We start from the raw sequence: 22,301 nt of genomic DNA on the forward strand, positions 1-22,301 counted from the left end.
AGGTCTAAAGGGTTCATCCATACTCTGTATGTCTAAACGTAATATAACGAAGTAATTACACCATCGCTCACAACTTCTTCCGTTCACGTGCTGCATTTAAAAACGCGTGGAAAACGCCAGTCGTGCCGCTTTCATCCGTTTATCCGAGATGCTTGGGAGGGTTGTGCTACTGTTACTAAGCAACCAAAACCTGCACGCCGTGATGGTCGATGATGATGATGACGGTGATTTTAGCAGTAAGTCTCACTGACTAAACTTAACAAAGAGAAATGGACTTCCTGCTCCATAAATCCCTCACAGTAGCTGTGATGCTGGATCTGTCTGTGACTGGCTGACCTTTCAACCGGGTGTTGAGACGTCCATGTACGTCACGTGTTCTGTGGGACAGAGAGATAGGGTAGTCCTGTACTAAAATGATCAACTTCTCCTTTGTTTATTTATGGAAAAGAAGAGATATCTACTAGCTCTGATTGGTTGGTCCTCGTCACATGACGTGTGTTTTTATCTGGAGCGCCCTGAGGAACAGGTGCTAGAGAATGCCTGCGCACCGCGGTGGAGCGACTCAGTTAGTCGCTGTCTGGGTCCACGGATAGACCAACGATGTCTGGTTCTGGTTCCGCATGCTGCAATCCTGAGGGGGACACTTGACTCTGGGGTGTTATTATTTATATGGAGGCTTTTTACCGACCTCATTTTCAGCCCACAGACCGTCTCATCATCCACAACCTCCTCAGTGGTCCACACACACACACACACACACACACACACACACACACACACACACACACACACACACACACACACACTCTACATGCACATGCGCGCACAAGTGGGAGGACAAGCACATTAAACACTCCGTGCCCTTTAGAAAAATGATGAGGAGGAAAGCAGTTCCTCGCCAGTGTTGCACCAGCAGTCAAAAGAACAGACGGTTTTAACTTAGCACAGCATATTCCAAAAAGATTAACAACAGGACATTTACGAAAAACTCCAGCTGGAAGTATATATATATATATATATATATATATATATATATATATATATATATATATATATATATATATATATATATATATATATATATATTATAGATATGCAGTACTTACATTTGGGTGCTTGTTGATACCAGGTAAATATTTTAAAATGACTGGTGTGGCTTCTAGGGCCACACTTTAGAGGTGGAGTCTGTGATTCTAATCCGTTACACTTTATGACAAATGTGTCGTATCTCCTATCATGAGACATTTCAGCTGCAAAACTAACTGTAGTAATGAAGCTGACAGAGGAAAATGAACTTCTAGTGACGCTGCTGCTCTTAATGCGTAAATGTGCTCAGCATCTCTCAGCTCTGCTTGCTGCTACGTTCCCATTTTCATGATTGTAATGAATATTTTCCTCCATTAATGATGTATTACTTCATCCACCCTCAACCCTTCTGCTATAACCCTTCTGACCTGACCTGCATTCCTAGTAAGAAGCCAATCAGAGGCAGAGGAGGCTGAATGAGCTGTTGATCTCTTGGGAAGGTTTGTGCAGTGCTGTAGTTTGTACTCCTGTGTTTGTGTGCTCATGTTCTATTATCTATACATTGAGGCTACTATGGGCAGTAGCTGCTCCAGATTCCACCGTATAGCTCAGTAGTTGGTGGGCTCCTGGTGCTCCATGGGTTTTTTTTGGGGGGGGAGAGCTTCTGAAGGAGCACTGACAGGGGGAACGTGTTTGTCCTGGTTTTAAGTTTGAATAACGGCCTTTCTCCAGAAACATGGCGGTGCAACACGGCGAACTCTGTGAAGTGGACCTGCTCCCTATGTAGATATGAAGGGCTCATTTTAAGGTAATAATGAATATTATTACCAATAGATCCCCCTAAATCCAACACACCGGCCCGCTAAGGCGACAGTGAAATGACTGCAGCTATGGGTCGGAGCACAAACCTGAGAGCGTGTAGCTATGGCAGCACACCAGGCCTTTGTCAGTTCATCCTCGTCTTCCTCCGACAGGCTCCGGCCGGCTCCCCCAACGGGCGCCGTGTAATTGACGGTGATCGCTGTAGGCGTCTGACTGCCTCTTGTGCATCTTAATGCTCATGATGATGGGGAAGTGGAGCCCTGCTGAGAAAACTAACCACACAGAATGATTCAGACCCACGCTTTCATCTGCGTAGCAGCGCCGGCGCTAACTGGCACGCTAACGAGCGGGTATCGCTGCCCGGCGGTCCGGTGTCAGCGTTAGAGGAGGATTAGCATCGGTACAGGAGAGACACCTCACGGGCTGGAAGCAGTACAGAAACGTATGAGGCAGAGCAGCCCCTCTCACCAGAGCAGCCCCCCCCCCCCTCTGCCGCCCCTACCTCAGCGTTCTTCAGTAGTGATAGGCTGCCACCCGTCAACTGTAACCGGTCAGGTAGTGCTGTGGGTGGGACATGAGTGAGACTACAGAGTGGCAATCATATATATGAAAATTCAGTTAATCGTAAAAATACTGAATATCATGGCCGATAATCGTTCAGGCCAGTGATCCAAACGCTTCAGTATTTGAATGCATCGTTTTCTTTTTTTCGCACTACCCTAAAAATCCCAAATAGCCCATGAAATAAGGAATCAAATTTCACGTTATTCACTGTGCATGAACATGAATTATTCTGAGTTATTCTCAGGGGAATAGTGTTGTGTGTGTGTGTGTGTGTGTGTGTGTGTGTGTGTGTGTGTGTGTGTGTGTGTGTGTGTGTGTCGGTGCAGCACTGTCCTGGGTGCTGAAACCCGGCGGAGGAGATTGACAGACAGGAAGCCTCAACAAAGCAGGTCGTTTATTTTATACCTGGACGTCGACTGCAGTCTATTTACTCATTCATTGTTTTATAGGCCTACCCGTATATATATGAGCTCATTTCATATTCAAGAGCTATCACTGTAATGTATAGTTATTGTGATTATTGCACGTTTTGTAGCTATGCAACATGTGTGTGTGTGTGTGTGTGTGTGTGTGTGTGTGTGTGTGTGTGTGACAGAGATCGCTACGGTCGGCCTACAGTGACACATTTCTGTAACCTGAATAGTGCGTCCACAGAGCGGACGGTCTGCTGGATGCAGGTCTCATCATCTGCCCGACTACACGGCCTGAAATGTGAGAGCGGTCCCACCGTGGAGGTTATGTGCCACGTCACTGTGATTGCTCATGGATTCTTTGAGCAGTGGGGGGGGGGTTGATCTTACTAATTGCATGTCCAGAAAGGAAACCATCAAAAAGGTGTGACAGAGTCATTACGTGGACATCTGTCCCCCTTCTTCCTCACTCTCACCTCCTCTCGTTCTGTTCACACACAGAGAAGCTGCTCGGTGTCAGAGGCTCCGTCCATCACCATTTGTTGTTGTAGCTTTATACTCCGTCTCTTGTCCTTCAATTATTTGTCGGGGGAGTTCAAAGGCTGGCCGCCGCCTCTGTCCTCCTCCGCCTCGTTTTTCATCTCTCTGTGTGCTCAGAGCTCTGCCCCCCCCCCCCCCCCCCACACACACACACACACACACACACACACACACACACCTCTACTTTCCGTCTCCCTGGTGATTAGATCATCTCTCACCTCGCGAGCGCGCTGGAGATGGAGATGACATTCACCCCGGAGATTAGGAAGTGCACACACATGGATCCACACCTGGTACAGACGCTGAGTGTGTGTGTGTGTGTGTGTGTGTGTGTGTGTGTGTGTGTGTGTGTGCGCCTACAATAGCATTTATGCAATGGAGCATTTGCATGCACATTACACAGTCACACTGATGATACCCACTAGGATTCACCTGATACGGTCTCAGAAAGCTGCCCATTGAAGCCCAGCTAATTCAAATCTGAGAAATAAGTTGTTTCCTTTGAATCAATTAAAGCTAAAGGCTTCCATTAGACATTAGATATTGATCAGTTCACCAATCAATTATCAGGATTTTGATAGCAATCCCTGGCCTGCATCCAGCCCTATAAAACACAATGGATGTATGCAAAGCTTCTGGATTAATCTGTGGATTGTTCCATAATACTGACCTGGTCACATATTATTGATAGATTTGAGAAAAGGTCCTCGTCATTTCTGCACTTGAAGCATGTGAGGGAGGCTTCTATGCACTTTGAGCTGTCAAGTGAAGCTGGATGGATTTCATAAGTAAAGCAAAGTGTTTCTGTGTGAGCATTTCTGCATCTTTATTATTTCTTTCAGCAGATATTTATTTGGCACATTGTGTCTCTTCTAATAGCTTTGGATTTTTAACCTATATTTATTATTTACAATATTTATGTTTTTGGCCACAACTCATCACAGTGCACTTTGTTGTTAAGCCAAATGGAGTCTTGCCTCATGCAGAATGAATAACATTCGAAGACATTCTTTCTAAATACGTGGCTGTGAAGTGAAGCTGCATCCTGTTTATGACATCCTGTTTATGACATTATGTACTCGCTGTACCTTACTCTATGCAAAAGAGTTGAGGTAAGTTCAGAGACGTGTCCATCGCGGCCGAAGCGTCCCCTCGACACGATAATCACTCATCCAGCTGCTCTGCATCTTTTGAAGCGGTTGTGATGAAGTAAACCATCAGTTGATGGTTGGTGGTCTGAGTGATTAGGGGACTAAGATGGTGAACCCCACCACATGAAATCAGATCATTATTTATGTCAACTCGTTCCGTAAACCCTAGATCTCTTCTCTGATGACCAGATGGTCGTCTTTTATTAGCTCTTTAATAACCATCTATTGTGATAGAAGTGGTCCATTGGGAGTTGCTGAGACACAGCCATGTCTTTTCTAGCAGACATGTGTTCGTCTGTGCTCTGTATCTGTACATAGTTTGATGTTTCCATTCAGGCATCACTTTTCCTTTCTCCGTTTTCATGACCAAATAAGTGTTGAATTACTGGTGTAACTTGGAAGTGTGTCGACATGACTCATCGTTGTGCTATTTACCACTAAGCCGTCATGGATGTGGAATCTAGAGCGGCCTTTTCTGGCTTATGTCGGACCAGCTGCTGTAATCAAACAACAAAGGGATCAGTATCTGCCAGTGTGGATCATCAATGATCGGCGATTGTATCAGCGGCAAAAAGAATTGTGATCAGGGATCTGAAAGTTATATTTGCTCCCGTTTTTCTTTTGTGCTGATCCGATCCGTGATCCGTGATCCGAACCGTGAGTTTTATGATCCACCACTAGATACCGGTGAGATACTGAAATACAATCCAGGGAATACATGTACGAGCATCCACCCAAAACACTACGCAGCACTTTAGAATACTCTGAGGAAGGTTTTTACACCTCCGGCGGGTTATCAGAGCGGCCGTCGCTTCATCCGCCGTCGCAACGATCAGCAGGTAAACGGTGGAGCCGCACCGTCCATCAGCACCGGCGCCTGGCCTCGCTGAAGTGAATCACTCTGTGATGTTGGGCTGAAGATTGCTTTCCCTCGCTGAGTGGTTTGTAACCGTTAATGAAAGCGTTTTTGTGAAGAAGATCAAACGCTTTATTGTGCTGGTGGCGGCGCAGACAACGCCGCTCTACGAACTCAGCAGAAGTTACAGCGTCCCCGCCTCCCCTACCCGCCTTTTCTTTCTTCGAACAAAGACGGAACCGGAGCTGTCTCAGCAGTGCCGTCCTGTGAACCGGTGTCACAGAGACTCCGTGGTGCTGGGCTGAAGGGAAGAGACACGTGTCCCAAACGTCTCCACGGTGCTGCTGTGTTTCTGGACAGCCAGCCCACAGCTCACTGAGGCGGAGCGCCGAGAGGAGAAAGTGCTTTTGTTCCAGAACGATTGAACAAATATAACCTTTTAAGATATTTATCAATGTTTTTTTGCTCCTTTCTTTCCATTGAATCTCATTCGGCAAATCTGTATTCAGGCTGCAAAGAGAGACTGACACTTGCTTGTTTTTTTATCTTCCCAATGTACAAACATGCTGTCGTGAAAACAAAAGCGGGCTTATCAACATGTAGACAGACCCAAATGACATGTTTGCTCGTCGTGGATGCGGCTCGTCTCTTTGTCCTGACAGAAACAGTCTGTTCTCTGCCCCCCCCCCCCCCCTGCTTCCTTTGTGTACATCTGGCATTTGTACGCTCGCCTGCCTTTCTGCCTGTGTGTGCATTGGGCGAAGTCAGCTATAAGCCGCTATCTGTATTCTTGCCACACCCTCCTTCCCACCGCTGTGTGCCACGGCTCGGCTCTGAATTGATTCTTAGCGCTGATATCTTTGTACACGTTTAGTTTTAAGCTTCTTTCATGAGAGTAAAGCGTCTGCCAAAGCAGTTATACGTCACATGGGACCGAGGCTGGATTGGTGGTGAAACGGCAACCGGTAGCTCCCATGAACATGAGCGAGTGTGCTCCTGTTCTTGACTTTTCTTCTGCAGCATAAAGGGACTACATCTACATCTGCAACTCTGTGTGGTCAAAGTGCCCCCCTCCCCCCCACACCCTAATCCACACGCTCAATTATATTTCCTGCAAATATGAATTAAATGAAGGAGAGAAATTCCTCCGAACTCGTTATTATAAACTCAACACAACTAACTAAACTCCTCTTCCTATTTCCCTGCAGCGAGGATTAAACGATCTAGAAATGATTAGGAAACTACAGACCCATAAAGTAAAGCATTGTCTTTTCATTTTACAAGATAATAAATCTCCACCCTGCCAGTGATAAAACATTTGCATTTTTGAACAATAGACTATAAACTCCCCTCTGCTGCTCAAAAAAACAAAAAGAGCCAGAAAGAATGCGGAGGAGCTGACCTCAATGGAAGCTCCAGGCCTGCATGGGGACTCCCGACGCGTTCGCATACAACCTGAAGCGAGATTTGAAATTGCTTTGTTTACATGAATTTGACTGCCGCAATATTTCTGTCAGTGTTTATCAGCCACAAACAGCCAGCAGATGTGCTTCCTGTCTGAAAGTACAGACATCTGCTGTCACAACGTTTACGACGGTGTGAGAAGACTCACAGATCGCAGAAGTCAGCAGAAACTCGTTTCTCTCATGTTTCATCAGCAACATCCTCTTTTTGCTCAGTATGTTCATGCATTAAAGGGTCGCTTTAATTATTAAATATTAGTCCAGGCTGTGAGATGTTCGTCTCCCCCGACGCTCAATGGAGATGAATTGGTTTCATTTGCGGTGATCAAATCTGAAGATCGCTGCTGTGAACCCAGTGACGGCACGTTCTGCGGATTATCCAGAGTAATGCAGTAATTACAGATTTGTTGTGATTTGAGTGAACCAGTGTTTTATTGATGCAAACAGAACCGTCCATGAATCTCTGTGGGCTTTGGGTTCTGTCGAGGCCCCTACAGCATATATAATGATGTTTTATGTATGTTCTGCCATTTCTGTCATTTCCTGTTTCAACATGACAACGTCCCCGTGCGCAGAGAGCCGGCTCCATAGAGAAAAGCAGAGGCATGGAAGTGTCAACCTCGAGCCCTCGTCACTTTGTACCCCCCCCCCTCTTCCTCTCAGGGTCATCACAGGTCATGCGTCAGGGTCTTTTTGTGTTTTTGAATCCAGATATTGTCCCGATGTTTGACGAACCTTGAACACAGCTCGTCACCCCGCTTCAGATTGAATAACGCAGCAGATACATTATTTTTGTGAATGCATTCACGCTGTATGGAAGTATCCAATATTGCCAGAGGAAATATCAAGTTGTATGAGCGTCCTATTATGAATAGCCACAGCTCTGCAGTAAAAGGTTAATTCGCTCGCACAATATCCAGTTTAAAATGCATGCTGAAGGTCTGTTTCATGATGTTCCACATTACTGGCTTTAAGTACATTCTTTGTCATAGTACTGACCTGAGGGGGGGGGGGGCTTAATGAGCTGTTTCTAAACTTAAACTGAACCTTAAAGCTGCACTGATCAATATTCCGTATGAACTCTGGTGACACGGATCATAAAGCTCGCGGTTGGGATCGTATCACAGATACTGATTGCCGATCGTTGATGATCTATATTAACAGGTACGGGTCACTTTGTTGTTTTGTTATAGCAGCTGGTCTACAAGGATCCAGAATCTTTGCCACCGTCCCAAAAATATTTTCAACCGCTCTGACTCAGTGTAAACCACCAAACATTGTAAATGTTATCCTTCATTTCGTTAAAGTCATTTGTAGTCTTTATGAAAACACACAATTCAAATGATCAGGAAAAAGATTGCATTTTTATTTAATCTTGTCATTAGTCGTTTTAATGATGTAATATAAGCTGCTTAGAGTAAACAGGTCATAATAATTTACCTTCGCCCAATGCTCGTGTTCACTGAACAGAGCCTGAAGGCATCACAATGGAGCTGAACACAACTGTTGTTCTCCTCCTGTTGGTGTAAACACTGACAGAGTTTACAATGTAACATGATCAGAGAGCAGAGACTAGAAACACCTTTTGAATGACCATCAGCTTTGGGTGACAGGTGAGGTGGTGTGTAAACATGTTCTCGTACAAGCAGAACCTCTTTTGTTATATATGAAACCATATTTCCAATTCAAAACGTAACAATCCCATATGCTATTCGAGTACCGGCCTTCTCCTCACGGTGACAAAGCAAAATGTCCGCCATCAGAAAGGCCTATTTAAGAGAAGAGTGTGCCACTGACAAAACACACTCAGAAGATGAAAGGCATCACAGTACTGCCTGCACGCTTTGATTGACAGCTGATCCAAACACTAACGCAGCACAGCGGCGATCTCCTGGGATGAAAGATGCACAGTCGATCCACAGACGATCGCAGTACCGATGTACGACTGCTGCTCTCTGTTCCTCGGCGTGATTACAGAGTGAATGTCCCTGAGACTGTCTCTCCGAGTCTTACATTTGTATTGCGTGGACACACTGCATTTAATGAATCCAAATGGAACTGACCCCCAGTGGCCTTCGGACGACACAGCTGCGCTGAAACTTGTTTGTTTTGGTTCCTGATTGACAATGAGGCGTTAAGCGATGCTGGATCTGCTCGTCCCCAGCGTGCATCTGGTTCCTTCTACACATTGGCTGTTGTCGAGCAGTGAATTGGCAAAGCGTCTCCACTAAACCTCCATCTGGACTCCAACACATGACACCGGTGGCCAGATGCACAAATGAAGCTGTCAGTTTACTTTTCAACCTAAGTCTCAACGTTCTGCTCCTACAGGCTGCAGTTTTTAATTACCGCGCACTGTTATGCTCAACGGGCCGTTCATCGTACTCTGCAGAACTCCAGAGGGCGCACCACGAAATACACTGAAGAAGCAAGAATAAAAAAAGAGTGTAAACTTCATTCTTATATTCATAAAGAATGAATTAATTGTAAAGAATGAAATGCATTATGCAGTTGAAACAAAGCTTTTAAAAGCAGTTTGCCATCTTTATAAAGTCCTCGGTTTGCTTTTACCAATGAACTTTTTCTAACAGTCGTGTCTGAAAAGCTCTAGAAGCTGACATGTGGCTGTGCTGTGAATAGAAGCAGAAACATCGCAGGGCCAACCAACCAACCAATCACAAGACTCCGACCCAACCTGTCTGATCGTACACAGTGGAGCTAGTGAACACCTAGTGTCTTCAGAGATAGACTTCTCTAACTGACTGTAACTGGTGAACAGAGTTTCATGAAATTTGGTTTGTTATAAACGTGAGAAATTGAACATGATATGACCTTTTTAGACGACACGTCATACAATCCGGATTGTTTCTAGCAAGCCGAATCCTTAAGTTGAATGTGATCTGATCTACGCTTCCAGTGAAAGTATCTGCCTCATGGTGGCAGTAGATGAAAGGTCAGGGGTCATCCAGAGACCACGAAGGTCCAGGTACTCAAGATATCTTACTGAGGCTCAAAATGCTCTGCTGTGTATTGTGGAAATTGTTAATATATACATTCACAGATTCTTGATTTATGGTTTAGTGTGGGTAAACTGATAATGATCGTGATACGCCAATATGCTGGATCAATAACCTTTTCTGGGAAAGTGAATCTCAGTCCTCAGTAAATGTGACAGCAGTCCCTTTGACTCTCTTTACTGTCATCCAGCACATCTATCAGCGCCTGTTTATCAGATCAACGGTGCATAAGAAGATCGAATCCTTCTTAACAGCCTTCGTTCTGGTCATGAGTCATAAGGAACAACACGGCTTCCTGTGCCGCATCCCAAAATCCTCCTCCTCTAATGTTGTTTTAAACATGGAGATGATATCTTCTAAATCCCCGGTGCTTGTTCACGTCTTGCTGGAGGGCTCGTGGGTCTGATTCTCAGAAGAGATGCTCTTAAAGAGATCAGGGACTCGATTGGGTCCGGAGGGCTTCTGAGGGGGGAACTCAAGCAACCTGATGAATAGTTTCATTCAGCTCTAATTTCATTCTCTAGAAATGATCTCAGTCAGGAGACATATAAGATTGACTGTTGTAATCATACCGCGACTCTTCCCGAGTGTGCAGTCTAAATGAATCAATAGAACCTTCCCCGTCCTTTATGAGACAACACATTATCAATTGGTGGCCTGTTTCCTTCAGTGCAACAGCATTTACATGAGAACATTTGCGAACGCCTCTCTAGACGGTTACATAATCATTTATTAATCATCCTGTCAACATTACATTAAACTAAAATCTCCTCAACAAAGGTCCAGGTAGATTTAGTAGCATAATGAAGACTGAACACACACTTTATCACATATAACTGCATTCATAATAAGGGATCTACAAAAGATATACAGAATATATAACCTCCAACTGCTAGTTTCATTTAGAAGATATAGCACGGTTCAGCTTCTAGGTCAACTTAACAAAAGTCCTAGAAGCATTCACAAAAAGTTCCGACGTACAACTGAGAGAACGTCGTCTGCTGATGAAGACCATGTCACACGATCAAAAGCTCTGGAACAAGCTAGTAAGTGGACCTCATTCAGAATTGGTGCCTGTGGCTCAGGAAGTAGAGCGGATCGTCCACTAATGGAACGATTGTCCTCCAGTCCACATGTGGAAGGTTCCACGGGGGGACCGGACCCCATCGTGGATCGCGTCTTTCGCAATGAATTGGGTCCGATCGCCATTGTGCTCAAACTCAGTCAGCAGTGTAAGCTGTTATTTGAAGCTAAATATATCCAACGACATGATCAGGAAGAAAGATGTGTTCGGTGCGTCTAAATATAGCACGGCAAAAAGTATAAAGAACGCCTTCAAGGTCTTAAACTAAGCTTTTAAACGCAATCACAGCTATTTATTTAGCTGGTGCTCATGTTCCTGTCATTCAAATCGGAAAGTGAAGCCAGCTCAGAGGATAAAAGGATTTACAGTTTATATATAATGAAGTGTTTTGGGTGGAGCAAGGTAGGGGAGAGAGACGTTAACAGATGTACCACGGCAGTGAAAGAGAGCGTGGATGGATCCGTCGGGAGCGTTGGTTTGATCGCAGCGGGGTCGGCTTTCTGAACGCCATGGAGGGAGAGTCTACAGCTGTGCTGTTCCAATAGGAGAGGCTCCTTTGATCAGGCTCTCTTTAGAATACAGAGACGTCTTCCACAATGAGCAGTGAGATGTCAGTCTGCTGGGGTTTAGGGATATTTCAAGGAGCACAAATGGGATATGACTTGTTTTCAAAGCACTTTTTTTTTTTTGTTTGAATAGTGAGCAGTGTGCCTTTTTTTTAAGCAGATGCCACTGCGCACACAACCGTGACTCATAACAGACACGGAGTATGACACCAGCACACCAGAATGCCAAACACTCATTTAAAAAGCACTTCTTTGTTAGATTCACCATGACAACTAGCAGAAATCAGATCACTGTCCTCGGGATTAGCACCTTCCTGTACTGTCCATCTTGTCCTTCAAGATAAGGCTGCTGGCTGCCCAGCAAACAACAGGCAGCACATTAAACGCTGACAAATGTATAAAGAAGCGTCTTCTGTTTCCTCCGACACGCTCCTCTTCGTCCACACGGACTTTTGGATGAGCTTTGTGTCACGAGGGAAACCCGAAGAAATAGTTCAATGCAAAGCAAATTTAAGCCTGGATTGTGTTTTATCAACAAAATGTGAACTTGCTCACATTGAATGTGTCTGAAAACTGTTCACTGCCAACCCAAACTATTCATATTAAACATATATATGCAAATATATGCAAAGCAATGTGGGCTCCTGGCACCTAAAGCATTTACGTCTGGTTCTGTTTCAAATGCAAAGCCCTCCGTTGAGGTTTGGGAACGTTGGTGGTTCTTGCAAATGTCACTGCAGATTTCAGACAACGGGAGGCAGGAGGTGGGACGGGGTTGACCTTTTCAAAAGGACCCGAGGATAGTCAGAGCCAATCAGAATAGACCTGGAGCTGATCCAAAATGTGATAGATAGGTTAGGCACTGAACTATAATCTTAAATTGGATTGATAAAAATGTCATATTGGAAGCGTTTAACACTTTTGCGACTTGCTATTTAGATTCAGCAACAACGTTTCCTTATTCCAGAGATTGTTCGGGGAGTTCGGAGCGACGCCACTTCAGACTAGCGGATCACGGGGCTCCAGTTATTATATGAGCGGTCGATAACCGCTCATCGCTCGTTGACTTCAAGGAAGTGAGGAAGAGTTCAGTCTTAACCTAAATATATATCCAGCAGCTAAAGGGAACCGCAGTCAATGAGCCATGCTCGACTTAAGACCCTGAAGCCCCGCCCCCCGCTGCTGCACAGGCCACTGCTTGTTTATTCAAAGTGTATTAATATTGAATGTGTCGTGCGTCAACTTCATCTCTGCGTGTCCTTGGGTCTCCAGCAATACACCCGTGTGAATCGGATGGACGATTCTCAAGAGATATTAAGGACACGCACACACACACACACACACACACACACACACACACACACACACACACACACACGCACACACAGAAACAGAAGCTCCTTTATAGTTAGATGTTGCTAGAATAACATGATTTGGCAGTTTCCTTCAAAACCTGTTTGCTGTTGCAGGGTTGACTGATAATGACTGAGTGAGCTGATAGCAAAGCCACTCCGATTGGTTCCCAGACATATTGACTTGGCCCGTGGAGTTAATTACATTTCCTCCGAAGCGCGTCAGTAGAGAGATGTGCTGTATAGGAGAAGGTTGCTCCAGGTTACGAGCGGCCTTGACGTCCAGCGTTGGAGCAGCGCTAACGGGACGGGAGACTTCTTCAGTGAGTGAATTCCCAGGACCTGAAGGAGACGACGCTGAGCAGAAGGGAGATCTGTCATGTCCCCCTTTTCCAAGAAGTCGGGCAGCTGCACAGAGAGCTCAGTCTGTCACACCAGGGTCCTCCCTGCTTCCAAATTCTGCTCTCGAGCCACTTTCCTGAAAATTGAGCAACATTTGGAGCGCACGTGGAGCCAGCAGGCACTGGATCTGCAGCTCCGGCCTGATAATCCTGTCATGTCGCATTTGGGCTCAGTTATATCGACCGGCTTGGGTTTTGTCCCAGGTCCTCAGTGAGGACCGGAAGCAGTGATCGGACAGCGCGAGCACTCGACAGATATATAAAGGATTGTTACTCTTTTCAAATGTCTTATTTAGCGTTTTTTTTGGCCAGCACTGATTTGCTCCTCCATCTCCAGAGCACAGCAGACAGCCAAGTGCTACTCTTAATTCAAGCCATGCTCTTGGACTGCATTGTTTGAAAATGAAATGGAGAGCCCCCAAAGGTCTTTTGTATGATAGGAAATTGATTGCCGTTGGTATTGTGTGGCTGGTATTCAACTGCAGAATGCAGAATTGGAAGAAAAAGGAAGAAAAGGTAAGGCGGGACGTGAACGCTGGCCCTCGTTAGAGCAAAGTGAGTTGGAGGTAATTACAACCGGCCTGTTTCCACAGAACGGATTAGGTAAAGACTGATGCTTCATATCACTTCAGTATGGGTGTTTGCTCTGCCCGTTTGTTTGAAAGTGATTTTGTGAATGAATTGTCTGATCTGGGGAATAAGCACGTTCATATGAGAATGTGTGAATTAGTAAACGGTTTTACGGTAAAGAAGGAAGCGTCAGAGAATCCATCATAACGATGAAATGAGGTGAGAGGAGCCGGAAGCAGGCTGGAAGTCGTAGATATGAACAGCACCGTATTTCATTTTGGGATGGCACTCTGTCAAAGCCTGAGCCGGTGACAGTAAGTTGGACTGTTGAGTGTGTTCACAGGGGGTTAGAGGTCATCCACTGGCCAATATGGGCTCCATAATGCATGTATTTCATCTTTTACACTGTCAAAGCCACTTTACCCTGCACTTTATTATTGACACGGAATGTACATTATCATACTGCTGATGTGTGTGTTTGTGTGTGTGTGTGTGTGTTATACTGCACAGATTGATACGCACATGCATAGTTATATCAATTACATCTCTGCATCTCGTCCCAATGAACATCACGATGATGTAATCTCCTTGGCATGCGCTCAGTAGAGCTCAGTGGGAAGAAATGTCACGTTTGCAACAACGTGAGCGTATGCGCTGCATTTAGTCACTGTTCTTTTGACAGCGTAATAGTGGATCTACATACTCCAGCAAGTAGTATACATGTGGTGTTAACTCACCACGATGACGAGCAAGTCACCAGCAGCCTGTCCAATCACTGCTGAATGAATGTATGGTGTAGAAACACGGCCACAGCCAGTATGATCTATGAGAGTCCTCAGTAGGGTTTCCCAGAATATACACACATCATAAGAGATGTGAATACCTGCGTACCTCTGTTCTGTCAAGCTGAACACAGTCGATGATCACGTGTGTCGTGAGGGGGGGTGCAGCTCCCTCACAGTTAAATAACTACTCCACGGCTGCTGTGTTATTGTTTCTGGGGGACAGGAAATGAGTTTCATCAAAAACTAAAATTGCAATTTTTTTTTTAAACTATTCACGGGGCTTTTTCATTCTCAGGAAAGAATCCTGCTGGTCTGCAGAGTTTTTCTTATTAATATTTTGGTATGGCTGGTTGTTAGTTACCAACTATTTTGAAAGCAGGTCTCTTTTACTGCATCTGGAGCTGTCAGGGCCCTCTGCCCTCATAACCAGCCAAGTCTGTAATTTATTACTTTTTGGCAGAAATGCTTGTTTTTGTAGTGTGTGTGTGTGTGTGTGTGTGTGTGTGTGTGTGTGCTCACTCGCTTGCACCAGGCATTTGTGATGCTGTAGTACCTGCCTTTCCCATTGTTTCCTTGATACCGTGGTGAGACGTTCATCAGCATAGAAGAATTAACAAAGAAAGGATAATGAAGCACGCAGGTCTGGTGGCCTTGTAGTTGTTAGGGATTGATTTTCAAGTTACACCTTATTTTAGCTTGAACATACTCCTTCCATATATTCACAAAGTGCTTTCAAAAAGGGAGTGATCTCCTTTCCTACCCACGCAAATACCCCTGACAATCACACCAGATGTGTTTCACGTCATCCCGCCATGTTTTCAGTTTTAATTAATACTGCCGTCTACAGCGGCGCCGTAACATGTTTTATTTACAGGTTACAGCGACCCAGCTACTGTCAGTCACACGCTCAATCTAACAATTTTGTAACCCCGAAGGACAGTAAAATATGCGACTGTTGTGGATGAGTGCCAGAGATTTAGAGGTTTTTGAACGCCTTGATGGGGCGGCGCGGCCCCCAGCAGAGTGAACATGATGTTGCTTTACACTGCAGGGTTGTGGACCACACGGCAGCGTCGCAGATGTCCTCCGATTTCTTTTCGTGATTACAGAATTATTCAAAACAAGATTGGCTGATAAAGGCAAAAAAAAAAGCCTTCTCCGCTGATTTTTACCGGCACAGAGATCTGTGTGTCTCTGCGCAACAGCGGCATGCTGTCTGTGCAGCCATGTTGAAGCATGGAGAGAACAAAGAGGGCCATGGATGGAGCCACCACTCTGTCGTTTTGGTCAAAGTTGACTAAGAATTTCGTCGTTGTTTTATGCATTTTTCATGCTGAATGACTTATTTCCAGGAAATTAATGAGTAAGTCTGGTAAGGTCGAGATTAAGAGTATGCTCCTCAAGTCCCTCCCTAGGAAAACAAATAACAATCCGTGAGTCGTTTCACGGAACTCTAGCACAGCTGTGACACAGTGTAGAGGGAATGGACAGAGACACCAGTGAGGTTAAAGCGTCCTGGGTTACATAACCGCAGTTATACAACGTCACAGTTTCATAACCATCAGAATCATCCTCATGCCTGAATTGCCGCCCTGTGAACACGAGTATCGCTGTGTGTGTGTGTGTGTGTGTGTGTGTGTGTGTGCGTGTGTGTGTGCGGTGAAATCTCTCTCGCCAGTCACTTAACGCGTGCAGCGGTTTGTTTGGAGTGTTTGAGAGTCGCTCACTCACCTGAAGCGCTGAGAATAAGAGCTGCGAACATTCCAGTGTTGTGTATCCACCGAAATAAGTTGCATTGTTCCATTTGAATCCCTCGTGCGTATGAAAGCATTAACCCTTCACCCACACAGGGGGACAGAGCCTTACATGTTAAGATGATATGGTAGTTATGACATTATCCATAGCTGCAGGTGTGTCCCCCCCCCCCCCCCGCCACGCTCGGCGCTCGCAGCGAGGTAACAATTCATCACGCAATTCATGAGAAACACACACAGGACATGTTTTAATTTGTCACCTCAGCAGCTCTCCGCCCGCCGTCGGTGCAGGGAGCAGCCAAAGCCACTTCGGAAGGAACTCCTTTACTCTCCGTTCCGTGTCACCGGCTTTTATGTTATAATCCACCGTCGGCTTCACTCGTACATCTGATCTGGGTTCAGGGTTCAGGAGGGGGTGTAAATCTTTGTGTGCTTCTTTTTTCCTCATGAGCATAGAAAAACACTGTTTTAGCATTCTTCTCTCCTTCCTTATGACTTATGAAATTGAAATCGGAGTAGTTTCGGGTCGGGGTGAGGTTTTGGGTGATTATCCCTTGTTGCTTTGGTGTTTGGCAGCAGCTTGATTGAAGGCTAATTTACAACAGTCTAAAGAGAAAAGAGCCGCAGATTGCTTGCCAAGGTTCACAGTTGTTATGCAGCACTTCTTCTTGGATTTGTGGATGTTGTTGTATTTCAAGATTTTCACATCATTCCATCTAAAAATATCTCTCCACATTCTGGAAGGCTCCTTGCCGTGTTCTTTCTTTCCTTCATTGATTTTGGTCATTGATTGTTTTTTCTGTTGATAAGTCACTGCAGCAGAGAAACCATTTTGACTTCTTTCATTATAAAAGGAGCACAATACGACAGTCAGAGCATTAATGTATAGAACCAGTGGAGTAATGTCTACCTATCACTCACCCTCTGTGTGTGTTGTAATCAAAGCTTTTGCTTGCTTTGTTGTCACAGCCGGACCGGGCACATGTGCTTTGAGGGCATGTTAGTGCATGTGAGCGTGACCCAGTAGTTAGCTCATGGCCGCCGCTTTGCACCGTTTTCCACTGTTTTCCTACGCTCTCCTACGCTTTGCACCGCTCTCCTACGCTCTCCTGTGCTTTGCACCGCTCTCCTACGCTCTCCTACGCTTTGCATCGCTCTCCTACGCTCTCCTACGCTTTGCACCGCTCTCCTACGCTCTCCTATGCTTTGCACCGCTCTCCTACGCTCTCCTGTGCTTTGCATCGCTCTCCTACGCTCTCCTACGCTTTGCACCGCTCTCCTACGCTCTCCTACGCTTTGCACCGCTCTCCTACGCTTTGCACCGCTCTCCTACGCTCTCCTACGCTTTGCACCGCTCTCCTACGCTTTGCACCACTCTCCTACGCTCTCCTGTGCTTTGCACCGCTCTCCTACGCTCTCCTACGCTCTCCTACGCTTTGCACCGCTCTCCTACGCTCTCCTACGCTCTGCACCGCTCTCCTACGCTTTGCACCGCTCTCCTATGCTCTCCTACGCTCTCCTACGCTCTCCTACGCTTTGCACCGCTCTCCTACGCTTTGCACCGCTCTCCTACGCTCTCCTACGCTTTGCACCGCTCTCCTACGCTCTCCTACGCTCTCCTACGCTCTCCTACGCTTTCCTACACTTTGCACCGCTGAGTTAGCATTAGCATATAGCACAGAAAGTTAGGATGTATGTGTTACACTACAATACTGCGCCAGTGGAACTATTGTTAAACTACACATATGTTAATCTATAGGATTCAACAGTGAATATTGAACTATTAAAACGTCAGATTTACTATTACATACTTTTCTCAAAGGACCAATACCAAAAGTAAGATACATAGACATAATTTGTTCATTTGTTCATTATTTCCATTGACAGAGAGATGAATATAGAACATCATCAGCTTTTTATTTTTGAAATGAACTGTAACCAGATATGGTAATGAACCTTAAGCATTTGGTAAGTAAAAAGAGCAAAGATAGAATTTATCATCCAACATGGCCAATATTATTTTACCCTTGCCCTTTTACAGTTTTCATTGAACCAATTAAAACCTGGCTAGAACCACATCCTTGCCTCTCAAAGTAATCAGCAGTGGACACCCCAGGGTTTCATTCACAAAAGGATTGCTCCTAAAAGTGCTCCAATAAGACAAAAAGAAACCGTGCATTTTTTAAACGCACCCCTCACTGCGCTGCCAAGCAAATCTTTGCTCCTGTGCAGACATTTGGTGCAACAAATTGCCCCCTTTCTATGCAAATGAGCCTCATTGCAAAATCAGTCCAATTCACTCGGATCGGTGCTAATGCTATGCAGTTAAAGTGAAATTATTACCTTCTTCAGAGAGTTGGTGATAACTGAAGCATTCATACTGACAGACTGGGATATTTAATCCCAAATAGGGTTTCTCTCTGACACGTTTAAATTGAGGAATACCTTTGCACACTGGGTCCGCGTTTCAGGAGGAGTCGGGTGGGTTGCCGATATCGCTGCAGACCGTGCAGTGAAGAAAGTCCTCCCCAGTTGATAGTCCCTCCCCCCAGGGAGAGAGGAGGCAGCGAGTCCACAGTCACCGGGAAGAACTCCTGGTGAGGGGTGCAGGAGAGGCCACCTTCACACAAGGCCTGTCCAATCCCACTGAGGCCAGCGTCCCGGGGATCCTCCCACACCGAGCAGCCGTTCCTGACCCGCCGGGTCCAAATCAGCGCTGAAAGTCATGCCAACGGATGTTCCGATTGCCAGACGAATAGTCCAATCCTTGTATCCGATTTGAATCAAAAAATTCTGATTCGGCTACAGCCCCTCAACATGTCATCTTTCTTATTCTCTCTCCATCGTTCTTCCCGCTGTGTTCTTGGTGCAAAGGCAGCACCCATACTTTACCAGGTGGATAACTACAATCAGCTGCAAAACTTAACGGATGTGTCTGCGCTGTAACATCATGAGTGCATTTCTTTTTGTGAATCGGACCTTGAGACGGAGAAGATAATTCACGGCGCTATCAGCGGCCGCAATCCGTTCTTTGTGCATTCACAAAGAGTGGAGTCCAACCACGTCTGAAAGTGTTATAGCGGCTCTGAACGGCCGCACTTGAAATAAGCCTGCCATCATAGAGAGGGACCAAACGCAAAGACTCAGGGCTCACACTTTCACACTGCCTCTGCTCCAAGCATCCATAATGACGCACTCGGTGCTTCACATGAAAAGTGATGGAAATAGTTGAATAGCAAAGGAAAAAGGGAGCTTGAGAGGGACTCACATCTGCACAGCTGGCGGTCGCTGTGTGAATGATTGACAGCTCGTTGGCTGAAGAGTTGTCAGGCTCAGGCCAGATGCAACAGGCATGTAGTTTGAAGCATCCTGACGCCTTCACACTCCAAACACAAAGAACTGAGGCCAGGATTCAGCAGCAACTCATCCAGATAACAAACCTTTTCATTTAGCAGATTTCAAATCTCAAATGTATAAACGTACCCACACACAAATGTGCAGATGTTTCCGGTTGTTCTTCACGATCCACTAAAACAGCCGGAAATCACAAAAACGGATCATCTCTGGTGTGTGTGTGTGTGTGTGTGTGTGTGTGTGTGTGTGTGTGTGTGTGCGCAGCTCTGTCACGTCCAGCCCAGCATGGCTGCTCATCACCACAGTGGCTCGTTAGTGGAGAAGCTGGCGATGCGACATGACACCTGAAACAGTGTGGTCATTTGTACTTGGAGAGAAGCTCTGCACCGAAAACCATTAAAACCACAACGAATGGCTTTTAACCTGGAGACACATGCTTATCAGAGACAGCAGAGCACCGAGAGAAAGAGATCTTCTTTCAAGAGTTACATGCAGTTGCCGAAGGTTCTTACAAGTGTAGTAAACCGAGCGCTCACACACACACACACACACACACACACACACACACACGGTCATGACTCATCCCTTTTATCCCTTGATGTTAACACAGTCAGGCTTATTTGACACGTCCAGGTCCAAAGCTCTGCAGCCAAACACCGATTTGAGTTTCCCTCATTTAGCGGCTCGACAAAGGCCAGGCCTGTGTGTGTGTGAGGGGCGGTCATGTGTGTTTAATTAGCACACAACACCTGCCTCCATTACAGGGCAATTAGACTCCACATCACATCCACACACAGCGCTGGGAGCTTTTACTTTGGACGTGTCTCTTCTCCGCCGTGTAGTCCTCGTAGCTCTGTGTGGGCGGCTCTGCAGTCACGCCAGTACGGCTCCGTTTGTTTTCTCTCTGAATCGGGTCCTTTCACTCTTCTTCTTCTTTCACTGCTCATTTGCCTTCAGCTTTCCTCGCATTTCGACGTCACCGCGCCTCGTGCTGCTTTCGCATCAGCTGCTGTTGGACTTGTTCCCGTCTCTGGCTGGACGGGTTTTGAAGCGCGGAGAACTTTTTGGAATGACATCAACCCGAGAGAACAAAAACGATTAGTAGACAGAACAAGATGTGTAGACATCTATGAAGACATCTGCTTTCTTCAATCGAGCGGTCCAGATGTTCCGTGTGTTGGAGGCTGGATTCATTCACAGGCCCTGTTTACACCTGGCATCAACATGGGTCTTGGGTGATCTGATCACAAGTGTGTCAATTCACACCTGGCACTGGAATGCGTCTCCAGTGAGCGCTTTGGATTGGATCTCGCTTCCCCGCTGATAAACACGTACATCGTCTCCGTTCCCAAAGACCAAATGTGCTTTGAAGCGAGGGTGATGTCTACAAACCGACATTCTGCATTCACATCTGTCGGCATCGGGACAAGAGTTTGACATTGGAAGTGTCTGCTTTCCTTTTGTTGTTCGATTAGTATTTGACCAATCGCAATCGAGCAGGCTTTGGTTGAATGAATAAAACAATGGGAACCAAAGCGGCAGTCAACGAGACAGAGAGATCTTCTTGAGTGACAGACAAAGACATTAAAAACCCCAGAAAGAGCTGACAAACAATACTTTTTGCTGCAATGGAAAAAGAGCTTCTAAACTGTTGGATCCTAAAAATTAGTAGGATGAAATTAAAATGTTATTACTGTCAGTATGAAATGTAACTTCTGCATTTAACCCACTGGGAGCAGTGGGCTGCTGAGGAGCGGTAGGGGGTTCAGTGTCTTGCTCAGGGACACTTCGGCACAGGAACTCGTAGCAGTCAAGGTTCAAACCGCCGACCTCGCGGTTGCCGGACGGCCCTCTCTACCCTCTGAGCCACGGCCGCTAACATTTGTTTCAGAAATGTATGAGATCATTTTGATAATTTATTCAGTTTTTATTCATTATTCATTTCTAATTTATGTCTTCAATGTTGAGCTCTTTGGGTCTCTATACGCCATTGGTTTTCTAGCTGTATAAAATAATGTAAATGTTGCATCAGTCCAGGCTTTGTGGTGTATTTCAAGAGGTCTCACAAAAGCACTGAAATACTTCCAAAACCGCGCCGTCAATTCACTCCCTTCCTCTGTTTCTCTATTAACTCATCTATATTTTACAGCAGCTCCCTGCTCCAGCTCCCCTCAGTCACGTCTTAGAAAACACTTCTCCAATCAGGTCGCTCTGTTATTATTGGTCCAGCATCAGCCCAGAATAACCTCCCAGGGTTCATTCATTGGCAAATATACCCATTTCCTCACCTCACGCCGTCTGTTGGAAAAAAGAAAAAGGAAGAAAAGCCCCACTGTGGAATACGTTTTCACTTAGCGGTCCATAGCATCAGGAACCATGAGCCGGCGGCTCCGTCCCGTATTTGGTTGCTCTGCTGCTCCGTAAGTATAGGCTGAGCCTCGGAGCGTTTCCTCCAGTGGATGCTTGGGTATCTTGTTTACAAGTGTCCTTTCTGTGGAGTGGAATGATAGTGATTCTGACCCTCACCACACTCACACTCAAACCGGCAGCATTCAAACTAATCACCAAACCCACCTCTTTGTGCTT

At 45.7% G+C, this 22,301-nt stretch overlaps 1 protein-coding gene across 1 annotated transcript in view; it reads left to right on the forward strand.

Moving 5' to 3' along the window:
• The window catches only part of adam19a (ADAM metallopeptidase domain 19a), a 149,450-nt gene that overhangs the window by 20,252 nt on the left and 106,897 nt on the right, over window positions 1-22,301 (forward strand). The gene's annotated exons all lie outside the window — the stretch shown is intronic.

Source organism: Cebidichthys violaceus, unplaced genomic scaffold (assembly GCF_023349555.1).
Source record: "Cebidichthys violaceus isolate CVI_PGR_0920_01 unplaced genomic scaffold, fCebVio1.0.p SCAF_19, whole genome shotgun sequence".
Lineage (NCBI taxonomy): Eukaryota > Metazoa > Chordata > Actinopteri > Perciformes > Stichaeidae > Cebidichthys > Cebidichthys violaceus.